Source organism: Taurulus bubalis (genome assembly GCF_910589615.1).
Source record: "Taurulus bubalis genome assembly, chromosome: 20".
Lineage (NCBI taxonomy): Eukaryota > Metazoa > Chordata > Actinopteri > Perciformes > Cottidae > Taurulus > Taurulus bubalis.
Window position 1 is genome coordinate 7612676 of NC_136608.1, and position 12919 is coordinate 7625594.

Here is a 12919-nt window from a genome sequence, read left to right on the forward strand (position 1 = left end):
ACACCAACACATACACCAATAACCTAAGTACAGCTTGACCAATAAATTGTCCGGGTCGAAACTATCCTATTATAGTATTATTATTTTATATTATCTCATCTTATTGCATATATATTGCTAATGGGACGAGGTTAATACTGTACGCTCAAAATGTTCAGCTAAGTGCATATGTGGTCACTCTTTCTAATTATTAGAAGAAAAAAAACAATAATCATTGAGAAGATAATTATCAAAATGTATTGCTTCGTATCTATGTAAAACAACATGTAACTGTCAATGAATCAGTTTTTTTTTAAGCTCTCACTTTAATATCAGTATTGGCCTAAAATATTCTGTATCAGTCTTTTAGGCTTCATAAAATATTGAGTTAGCGATGGCACATCCACTTCCAATGATTCCTACAAGCGATATGTTATACAAACGTGTTGCTTAAACTAGGATGCTTACAGAACTTGATTGCATCATATTGCAACTCAATGCTACCTCCGTTAGCGTTTGCTGTTAGCTCAGATATTTAGACGAGCAGGACTGTGCAGCCGGCTCCTAACAGCCAACAGGATAACTAAGACAGGATAACTTTAGTCTTGAGCCCTGAGCTCCGGTGCTTACAGTATCTGCGGTACTGTAAAAGAAAAAGAGTACCGTCACAGTTTGGTTCAGAATTGTTGTCACTGACTTGGTACCAAAGTATCGGTTGTCGCGTCATATTAGAAACGAGTGTTTTCATACACCTTAAACCTAAACGACACATTATTCAAGTGGCAGATATGTCATTATATTAGAAAACGGTTGGTATGTTTTAGCTGTGCCCTTCTTCCTGTGACATGTGTCATCATTAATCAGAAGAGAAGGAGCCATTAGTCTAAATACGGGGGTAATTAATCCACGCTCACACTCCATTAGACGTCACGCTCAATTTGTGCAGAGAGCTGTGTGTACTGGGTAAATAAGCAGAGACGGCGGGACCCACAGCTATTATCCCTGTTGAGGTGCTAACATGCATCTCCAAGAAAGCTTTCATGTAAACACACACTTAGTTCAAGTGGATATTACAACTTCAACTGAATAAAGAACACATTTTTGTCCATATCAAATAATTGTATTTGTGTGTTTCTTTTCACGTAGGGAATTTGTAAAAACTGCTGTCTGATCAGAGGATAATTGTATGCATATGTATCTCAGTCATAACAAATGTGACTAGACTTCAGCATTAAAGCCAAACATTAAGCCTCCAACAAAGTTCAACTGCAGTGGGGCATAGAGTATGAATCAGCCCTTAGTTTAATAAGTACCATTTGGCTGTCACCTCGGCGGCCGTGGAGCTGCTCTATTACAGTAAAACCCCTCCAGTACAGAGCTGGGGTTATTCAATAAAAACCTGACTGAGTGTTTCTCCCAATCACCACTGGCAGAGCTCTGATGAGGTAAAAAACTCTCCTATGCCAGCCTCCGTCCCTGCAGAGGACTGTCTGATTAAAATAGTTTCCTGAGGCTATATTTTTGTTCTCCTTGCACACTTGCAAGACCCGAGCTGGAGTACAGAGAGAAACATTGACAAATGACCTAATGCATACTGAAAAGAATCCCCCAAAACAGATCTAATCTATAAAGGTCTCCGATAAGTAGACAGATGAGAGCATTGGATTTCGACTTTTTTGTGAGAAATAGCTGGTATCGTTGCCTCAAAGACACAAATGTATACACATGCCCTACATTTATTACTTGTGTTAAGGGAGGAAAGGCTTTGCATCAGCTGTTCTGCGCTTTTGATCTTCAGCCTTAATCACTTTCAACCCTCCTCCACCCCACACACACACACACACACACACACACACTTATCTCACCCCCTCCCAACAGGGCAGTGACATGTGAAGTGGAAAGAAATGGCAACAGCGGAGTGGCCCACTAGAGCCGGCTTTCTTACTCTCCCGTCCTCTTGCCTTGCGTGTAATGCATTCCTGAGCAATCCTCGGAGGCTCATATGTAAATGTAGTATGCTTCTGATTAGGAGGCACAAAGAGTACACTCTATAAATGCACTCTTAAACAATTACCGCTGCTCCCGACTGCAGCCACAGACCTCAGACTGTGCTGCTGCCTCACTAGCTTGTTCAGGTGGGAAAGATGGATGCGGACCATTTCAAACAGTGGGCCTCGGTATGAGACACATGTGTAGAGTCTGATATCAGACACCGGAACGCAAAAAGGTTTGGGAAACTTGTGAATTCATGGACTTTCATTTAGTGTTGAGGCGGGTCGCTTTAACGAGCACCCGGCCAAAAGTAAATTAGTCACCCACACTTTTGATTGTCAATGAATGGCTTAAAGCTGCTGTAATTCATATTTTTATATTAATATATTTTTTGTGAAAAGGTGGTGTTCTTAGCGACAGACCTACAGATCATTGTAACTCTGCAGCGCAGCATTTTAGCTTCTCCAGCTCTTTTGTTTTGGTTATCTGGGCCGCAACTTTGTTTTAGTTCTCCCCGCTCTCATCGTTTTCATTTTCAGATGTAATGTTAGAAATTCTGAAAAAAAAAACACTAGTGACCAGCTAATGATCATAGCGGTGGATTTAGCTGCTTAAGAGTCTGTCATTTACCTCCAGAGATGGTGGAGACCAAACACAGAGCTGGAGAGGGAGAGAATATTGGACATACATTAGTCACGTGACCAGAAATAAAATTCTAAATTAATAATAATGTTGCTCTTTTTGCGAACACGTTTGCCTTATCAAGAAAAATGGTGATAATATGTCCAAAATGTGTGTTTGCAGGTTATTTCTGTTGCCCCAAGTGGCCATAATCAAATAAAAAAACAGTTTATGTCACTTTAAAAAGCAAAAAAAAAATGTCCTGGTTCCACCTTCTATTAAAACACTGAATGGAAAATAAACAATTAAGTTATCAAGCAAGAACATAATTGGCATAATTAATGGTGCAATTAATCATTAGTCACATCCCTAAAAATAGGAATACATTGTGAGACCATCTGACAATATTGTATTCTCCTTAGATTCGACACCAAGACTTCAAATAAATGTTCAAATTCTGAGAACTTAATAAAAGATATTCTCAACTTTGAAGCTCTTCCAGAGAAACACAGTAGAAGTCTGACTCATGTGAATACCCATGTAAGGACACAGTGATTGTTTTATGTGTATGAGGTAAGTCCTCATTTCCATCATTACCACATACGAGTCCGATCTCGCTCTTTCCAGTTCTCACTCCCATGATGGCAGCTCTCCAATGTGGACTGTCCTACAAAGCTGTCCTTCACCATTCGCCATACACACTTCAGCACACGCAGCGCCTGGATAGCCGCACGCATAAATCCAGCAGTGACCTGCACACTGCCCTGTCTGTCCCTGAGAGTCTGTCTGACTGCCCCGTGCGATTCATAGAGCGGTTAACCTTGCTAACTGTGTAAACGCATGACCTCACCGGTCATGTGTTTACACTCAACGGTATTTTTCACACGCCGCTGGGATTTACATCACCTTACATAGTCCACGTTCCCTTAATTCCCCCATTGCCCTCAAATACGGGACTTTCAAAAAGGTGACTTGACAGGCTCTTGATTTGCCATGTTTGTTTAGTTTTGGGACGCTATGGGAGGGAAGACGAGAGGCTGAGAGGAGAATGGAGGAGGGGGGAGGTGAAGAGAGGACAGGGAGGAAAGAATGGAAAGTTGGCGGGGAGAAGAAGTAGGGCGAAGTGAGAATGAACGTTATAGTCATCATTTTGCTTTTGGGAGACAGGGGCTGAGGTAGAATAGATTGGTGTTAAAGGAGAGGAGGAAGGCGAAGGAAACGTTAATGTAGCTGTTAGGAGGGAGACAAGTACGGTGGTTCCTCTGCCACAGGGACACACTGTGCACGTCTGAGGTCCCAGTGGGAGGACGCTGAAGGAAAACACAAGGCCAATCAGCTAACAGAGACATTTCCTGTGCTTGTTTTATCAGATGAGAAGAAGCCCAAAGGCTAAACGTCCCCCTTAACGGCGTTGTACATTTCTCAGAACAACACGCTTTGGGGAACGGAGAGGAGAACATGCATCTTTGCAGGATGACATCAGAAGCGCTGCTCGGGAGCACTGACCTCACTCTCACACAATCAATCATCCACAAAAAAAAAAACATATAAAAATGCAGACCACGTGAGCAAGAGGAGGAGGTTTTACCTTTTAAGAAATAAAACAAGGCTGCCTCAGGAATTCAATTATCACCCAGTAAAAAGAAAAAATGAAAGATTTAGCTCGAGGAAAAAAATACAATAGTCTCTTTTTATAGCTATGAAACTTCTGGCGGAGCTTGGCATCTGGCAACAAGCAGATGGTGGGCCAATATGCCAATTACCAACGCCGACATGCCATGCTGCCTATTAGGCAATCTGGCCTTGAGTGATAGCACTTTAAAGTCAGAAAACGACACGAGTGAGAGGCTGATCTAACAAACCCTTCTCATCGGAGTGTGACTAAAGCCCAGAGGAATTCAAACACAGGTCTTTCATGCCCACATGACTGCTTCAGTCAGGAGAATCAAAGTTCGGGAAAATAGTTTGGAAAGAGAGGAAGTAAAAGACAGAGATCCAGGGCGGACGGGTCGTTATGAAATTCTTCGTGCACGTGTGTGAATTGAATCTGTGGCTTGAAAAAAAAAAGCTTTGGAAATGTGGTTTGATTAAATATTATTTAATTTGGTGGTGAATCTGGTGTTGGTCAGGGTGTGGGCATGCTCGAGGAGAGTAAGCATTCTCCATTACCCGAGAGACTAATTGTGCTGGGAACAAACAGCAGAACATCCAAGAGCCCCGTGAATATTCCCCTACAGAACTGTTCCATGTCAGCTTGGCAGCACGAGGAGTGTAGTTTTCTTTTTTTTAAAGGCAAATAACAGGAATTTTAAATCTATAGCACAAACATCTGCAAAACTCTTCCGCCGTATTTTCCAGGACCTGAATATGCGTCCTCTGAGGTTTTCCTGCCCTAATCTGACTTCACAAGCAATTAAGAAGGGCTACCAGTTTTTTTTTGCCTCCAACTTTGTTGAGCGTCGAAAGAGTTAACAATTCTTTTCCAGCTTCGAGATCCAACCGTCCGTCCAAGCCCACCATATTATACAACTTAGTGTGCGGTTCTGGATGCGGCGCATTCAAATTACATGCTATCAAATTCAAAGGCGAGGGGGAACAGAGCGAGTACGCCGTGGGGCTCCCGTCCAGGGCCAAAGTCCCATGAGCGCCATAGCTGCTTGTCAATCACAGTCACTTGGAATGAGGTGAACCCTGTCCTACTCCCGCCGTCGTCCAGAAGACACAAACCTTAACTTTGAGCCGGACGGCGGGTCGATGCTGATGACAAGGACACCATTGATGAAACAGAAAGCGCTCATTGTGCTTCAGCTGCAGGCACGCTAATGGCAGCATCTCTTTCTGAAGCCATATTCTTGGAACAAACAAACATGCATAAAATCAAGCCAACAGACTGGAACACATGAAACCTGCTTGACATGAAACATGAAACCTCTTCTCAAGTCTTGTTATGAGAAGAAACTAGAAAAATAGCTCTGGCACCTGCTGTGCAGACACAATGTATATTTGGACCGACATGTCAGCGTTCCATCGCTGGAAACCCAACCACGCTTGGAAAACCTACTTTACACACTAAACACAGTATAGGTAAACATCTATTAAAAAAAATAACAGTACAATCTGATCATTTGTGTTAAAAAAAGAATCGCCTCTGCCAGTTTTCCATTCTATTCAAATTCAGTTTGCCACTTGGTTGGCGGCCTTAGCTCGGTGGCGGTAAGGAACTATTGCCTTGCAAGGAAACTCTGGATTCCTGCTTTGGAACTTGATACTGTGGTGGATTATGAGTATCTAGGATCAAACTATAACAAGGCACTCGCATATACACTGTGTGCGTGTTGACACATCAGTGCACGCGGGGATAGATTCATGAATGCCCCGTGCTTTAAGCACATGTTGATTACGCTGAAGTATGAGGTCCACTAATTACCTGATCCAACATTTAACTTTCATCAAGTGCATGAGAGAAGGGAGGGAGAAGGAGAGGGAGCCAGCGTACAGTAACTAGAAGCCTTCACCGCACTGTGCAGTCCAGAGCCAGACTCCGGAAATGCATGGCAGTGTTCCCTACATCCTGCCCGCCCAGCCCTAACCCTGGCCCTGGCTCTCGCCCCACACTGCCAAACCCCTGTTATCACTATGTGCAATTACCTCCAGATTCTTCTGCTCTCATATCATATTGTGCCAATTACAAAAGCCCCTTTTAAGTACACTACAAAGCCCGACATGCACTTTAGTGTAAAGCCTGCCTGCAGATTTCTGTGTGTGTTTCAGCCCAGGAATAGCTGTGTGAGAGCATATATGCGTGTGAACATATGCAGGCAACAACTGAAAAAAAAGAAGAAGAAAAAACTCCTGGTGTAGTGATTTCCATCAGGGTTACTTGTGTCCCAGGAAATGCTTATCTAGTTGTTATGTAGTATGTGGAAAGACTCAATGTATTTGACTAAATAGAAAACAGGAGTCAGCTTTAACACCGGAAAGCTACATGTTGTGATTGAGAGAGTGTGTGAAAAGTAGTTTGCAAGCAGGCAAAGGATACTTAATAGTTAGCTGAAAGCGATAGATACAAGTTAAAATAGATAGCTGAAAGTAATGGGGATGCAGCTCAAAGTCCTGGATCAACAGTTGAAATGGTGACGGATAAGCTGCTGGAATAGTTAGCTAAAAGTAATGGTTAAACTGTTGACACAAAGTAATGGATAAATGGCTGGAATATCCAGCTTCTTCTTCGTACATGTGACCAATGCAACTTGAACTTGAATAAAACAGAAGTTCAATCGTATGAAGAAGCTGTTTTCCACTTTTGTTTTTGTTTTTTTGAGTTAAATATGATTCAGTTTGAAATCAATTCAAATGCACGTGACAGATTTGCGTCCCTGAAGGTACCTTTGTTCATCCAACATGCTACATGAGAGAAAAATCTTGTGAACCACTGTAGTAGCAGACTGTTATGCATCGCATTCCAGAGGCTATTCCAATCACCTGTCACCAGGTTGGGCCTGCGCCCTTATAAGGAGCGGAGGGCATTCTCCAATGTGTTTTCCAAACACTGCACAACTTATCAGATACAGTTTCATGGACAATTACTACGCTGTCGCTGGCCCCCGAAAAAAGTTTGAAAGCGAGAACGAAAAAAAAGGACCTACAGATCCACCCTCTGACGGCTCCCTCCCTCCCTCCACCCCTCTCCCATTTTCCATGCTTCCATTTCACAGATACTATGTAATAAAGCCGAGATCAAAAGACTTGCCGGCCAACTCAAAGTACAATGAGAGTCGAGGGGAGCCTTTTTTTTCGCCTCAGGGGTGGTGGGATTGTAAAGAATGTGATACCTTGAAACGATGAGGATTCATCTGCAAGTGCCTTTTTTTTGTTTTGTTGCAAAAGTGGCCTTTGTCAGCAGGAGATGCTGGATGTGTTTTAAAGCTCACAGGACGACGGCCCCATGTATTATAGTCAAAACTTGAACTTTCAGAGGGGCATGTGGTGGTGGGTTGGTAGAAATATGGGGGGCCCATCCTTGCTACCACTTTGGTACACCCTCCCATCCGCTTCCCATCCACATGACACATTCCAACAGGTCTGTCTACATTCTGCAGCTGTAGGTCAAGAACACAGCTTTCATTTTTGGGAGGATGCTCAGACTATTATCAACAACACATTTAATGCCGCTCGTGCTGTCAGGCGATGAGAAACTTCGGAGACCCCCTTTGGACCCCTTTCCCGGAGGACTGCGCGCGCATTACAGGAGTGGACATGCGCTTTTCTTTGTGTTGCCCCCGCGGTTTAAAAAAAAAAAAACCTTCACGTGACAGCGTCGCCGCTCGGCCGACAGAAAAGTTTATGACGGCGCACAATTGTGAGTTCAGCTTTAGCGGACCGCTGTCGTTGCACAAAGAGGGAGCGGCTTACAGCCAAGGTATCCTGAAAAGTATCGGCGGCAGTCCACGCGCGCAGCGGAGACCCATAACGTGATAATCTCTCATTGTCAAAAAAAAAAGAAGAAAAAAAAAGAAAGTACGCCTTTTCATTCGCTAAAAAGCGTCAGCGCGTCACGCACTTTCTTCCTAATCGCGTCTGCGAAAAGTGTGAAAGGTTGTTTTTTTCCCCGGCGGGTGTTCCGAGCTTCTTTGTTGCGCTTACCTGTGAATGCTAACGGGACAAAAGTAGAGCTCTTGAGTCGAGTGTGAGGAGAGGAGAGGGAGCCAGTCTGCAGTCGGTCGGTCCTCCGCTGCACTCAATGGTACCAACACACAAAAAACTGAATACCCGTTCAAGCCCCTCCCTTTAAGACACAACCGCACATCTACCCTTGGCCCAGTCGGCTGTCCGGTGAAAAGTTAAACTTACCGCTCCGCAAAACGTCCGCAAAGTCTGCACTGGTGCAAAAATGACAAGCGTTAACTCTGCGAGCAGCTTGTTGCACAACTTCTAATAAGCCAAAGTGACTTTCGGCAGAAAGTGCACCCCCCCTCCCTTTTTTTTGTGCTGGTTATCCTTAAGGGGGCCCCTGAAAGAAAATCATCTGTCAAGAGCGATCATATGAAATGTTAATCTTGGGTTCCAAAAAAAAAAAAGGAGGGCAGTGTGCTCAGTCCGGCCGATAAGCCTAAAAGCTTTCATGTAAATAGTAACGCTGACGTTAATGGGGGGTTTCAACATCCGTTTTTTTTTTGCCTCGCATGAATAAGCATAGGAACAATCTCAAAGATGTGTACCACTACAAAAAGAGATGCACATTTTTTAACACCAATGCAATTCTATTCATTTGCAAAAATAAAATAAAAAGTGGACTAAAAAACTGCATGCATATACATTGCCTGCCACTCGAGGTTATTAATTATTAAAAACATGTTAGTAGACTAGTAATTCGGGTGAACTACTTCTGAAGAGCCGGGAGGAGAAAAGACATGGTGTATTTGTGGGGAGAACGTTCCACAATATATTACTTATTACTAATAATTAATGTACATCATGCCCAATTTGCTGTCTGTGTTGTTTTAGTAATTGCAGTCATGATAGTTGAAATCATGATTTTCTTCACACTTACAGTCCTGCTGATGTGTATTGATGGTTTATCGATCTAGAGCGACTTATGGTTCAATACAATTTGATTTTATTCAATATATTTTCCTGTTTATTGTTTACAAGAATGCCACTTCTGCACATGCTGGGAGAATTTAAGCAGCACAACTTTAAATAAAGTAATAATACATTTCACATTACAGATATTTACGAATTAGACTTTTAGAAGACGGAGGTGAGAGTTACCGGTCTAAGACTTTAACTAGTCTGCAGCATGCAAGTTGCTCTAAAGCATGAGTCTCAAACGGTTGCGCCACGATCAGCTGTTATAGCAGGCAAAGGTACACAATCCACGGCCCGCCACTGATGTTAGTGTGGCCCGCGCGTTTTTCTCACACGCATCTAATGCAAATGCCACTTGCCTCATATGCAAAGAAAAAGGATCCGCTTTAAAGGAATATAGTCTCAAGCGTCATTACTCGACTAAACACGGAGAACAGTATGAGAAGCACCTGGGAGACGAGAGGAAAAAACGAGCCACGCAGCTTCAGAAAGGACTCGCGTCCCAGCAAAGTCTTTTTCAGAAAGTTATGTGGTGAGTGAGTTAATTGCCAAAGCAGGAAAGCTGTTCACCGAAGGCCAGTTTCTGAAGAATGCATGTTGCATGTCACTGATATTCTGTGCCCAGAAAAGAAGAGCTTGTTCAGCAATATCTCTCTATCTGTCGAGTGACAGGTTTCACTGCATACTCCGTGGCGCTCGACGAGCACAGACAAAACCGACAATGCTCAGCTAGCCATATTCATCAGGCGTATTAATGAGCAATTCGAAGTGACGGAAGAATTGCTGAGTTTGTGTCGCACCACAGCCAAGGATATATTTCAGGAGCTGTGCTGTGATTGAGCGAGCTGGTTTACCGTGGAACAGACTGGTGGGCATTTCCACAGATGCTCCCCTTCTATGACAGGCAAATAAAATGGACTGGTCCAAAGAAAGTTAGAGGAGGAAAATACAGATCCAGTAGTTGTTCTGCACTGCATTATACACCAACAGGCACTGTGCAGTAAATACTTGAAACATGAACACGTCATGTCTGTTGTCCTGAAACGTGGTCCAGGAGTTTATACGAGTTTACAGGAGTTCACAGCACCGCCAGTTCAGGGCCTTTTTAGAAGAAATTGAGTCAACATATAGTGATGTACTTCATTTTACTGAGGTGCGCTGGCTCAGCAGGGGAAATGTCCTAGAGATGTTTTGAGTTAAGAGCAGAAGTGAAGAAATTCATGGAAGATGGCAGAATGGATGTTTCTGAACTTGATGATCCAAGACGGGTTATGGACCTTGCTTTTCTAGTGGACTTTTTTGTCATATTTTTCATTCTATTGCAATTCAGGCTTAGTGATGCCTATCGTGAAGCTGTACTCAGGGTTTCCACTGTGACCTCGATCATGGTTTCTATACTATGACCTGGTTCAGGGTTTCTATACTATGACCTGGTTCAGGGTTTCACTGTGACCTGGATCAGGGTCAATGTGGCTCAGCTGTGTGAGCAGAAGCGCTGCCAGGTGTCTGGCAAGAAATAGAATAAAGTTCAAATGTATTCAGGGATTGCATTTGTTGGTTCGGTGCAGTTTCAATAAGTTATTAAAAAAATATATATATATTTGCACTGTTAAAAACTAATATAAAAATGTATAGAAACTGCTGTTTGCATTTTTTGTTAAGTATGACGAAAATATGTTATGAATGTAAAAGTAAATAAATAAGTAAACTAAATAAGCAAAAACATCGCGCTTTCTGTGTGGCCCTCCGATGATATCACAATACCAGTGGTGGCCCCAAGTCAGATTGAGTTTGAGACCCCTGCTCTAAAGGCTGCACTCAATGACAACTCTAAGCATGCTGATATTTAGCAGGTAACGTTCACCGTTTGCCATCTTAGTTTGGCGTGTTAGCGTGCTCACGTTTGCACAAAGCAGAGCTGAAGCTGAATGTCATTAGTTCTGCAGATCAAAAACCAAAGTGATGGACAAAATTGTCGTGGGGACACTGCCCCGCTTTGTCTTCCCCTTAAAACAATGATGCTCACAACAAAGAATGAACTTACAGTAAATGCATGAGGCCACTGGTGCAGAAATGAGCACCATATGCATTGCTGCTCTTTTACATGTGTTTCTATGAGATAAAGTGAAATAAGTGCAGTCCGTTGATTGTGTGCAAATGCGTGTGTCTGTAAGTATGTGTGTGTGTGTGTGTGTGTGTGTGTGTGTGTGTGTGTGTGTGTGTGTGTGTGTGTGTGTGGGACAGAATGAGAGACAATTTAGAAGAAGAGAGAGGAGAGACAAAGACAGAGTGGAGGGTTAGAAGGCCATCCTTATCTTAAATCCTTTGAAAAATTATGTATTTTAAGATAAACCTGTCATCCTTTATCTTGCAGGTTTCTTTCAGATTTCCCTTCCAGTTGGCACACAACATCTTGGCCCCAAAACTGCATTGCCATCATGCAAAGTTACTTCATGAAATATTTTGATTGCCAAAAGCGATGCTCTGACCGTGGCATGTTTATAGTTGGTGCAGTGCCCTTACATTCAGGGCCGATTCTAACTTGCCATATTTACGTCATGATCTCAGGTGTTTACCTCAGTTACACATTTTGGTTTATGCTCGGCCTCCTCGGGGCTCCTCAGGGAGCCTTACTACAACAGAATGGACACATCACCACATAGGTCTTAACCATAAGCACCACTAGAGAAAGCACTAAACATATGGATAATTGTGCATGTTTATGTGCCCACAAACCAAAGAGACGCCAATATAACCTTTGGCTGTTTTGCTTTCTGTGAGATGTGTGCCGCTGCTGTCAAAGGAGCACAGATCTCTGGAGCCCCCGGCCAGACAGATCCCTACTGCCAAATCTACCTGACATACACCTTCACAATGTTACATCACATGAAACACCTCAGAACCAATTATAAGGGATTTAACAAAGCCTTTGACATTTTCCCGTTTCATCACATTGTTTTAAATCAGATGAAAGACAGTGTTGCCATCTTGTGCGAAACTGACTTCAGAGGTGTGGATGGGATTTGCCTTCAAAGTTGTATTCAGTTGTAGAAAAGTGTTGGAGTTCATGATGAAAGTCCCAAATGTTACTCTGCAACCACATTATCATTGCTTAGTGAAAAGTTTTCTTCACAACAATGACAACCATGAGACATTTAGGAATGCTGCTGCTTTAAATAGAAACAGGATCTCTTTGTTCAAGAATAGTGTCACCAATGTTGGACATCAATTTGAAATGGATTAAAATATACTGCAGCCTTCTCTCACTGTGTGTGTATGTATCACGGATGATTGGTAGCTAGGATGTCTCAGCAGTGCAAAAGCATACCAAATACCTGCAGCATCCTTGGTAAAGTCCAGGACTTCCATCATTCTTGTCTGTTACTTCCTGTATCGCTCCACTGTAAACTCTCAAATACAAAAAATGTAAACAAAGGATAGATACCTGCACTAGTAAACATTTTGATTATTTCCCTAGTGCATGGCTCATGTTCGGCTTAATACTGACTGATCCATGGACAAACAATATGATTATCACGAGAATATCAGATTGATGTGACCATCCGTGGCCCCACTTTTCCACCAAAGATAAGAGACAGTGTTACGAGATCGTACGAAGGTGTGGATTAGTCCATTAAGATGCGTAGAGATGGTTCGCCATAGAAGATGACATCATCCGTGAGAAGGGCACAAGCATATATACTGTCTTGATGATGACAATAATGACATGTAATGGGTA

At 42.8% G+C, this 12919-nt stretch overlaps 1 protein-coding gene across 1 annotated transcript in view; it reads right to left on the reverse strand.

The window, feature by feature from the left end:
- Positions 1-8316, reverse strand: part of cald1a (caldesmon 1a) — a 50729-nt gene extending 42413 nt beyond the window's left edge. Inside the window, exon 1 of the mRNA XM_079236301.1 lies at positions 8236-8316. The gene's annotated coding sequence lies outside the window, so the exon portion shown is untranslated. The remainder of the gene's footprint in view (positions 1-8235) is intronic.
- Between the last annotated feature and the right edge of the window lie 4603 nt (positions 8317-12919).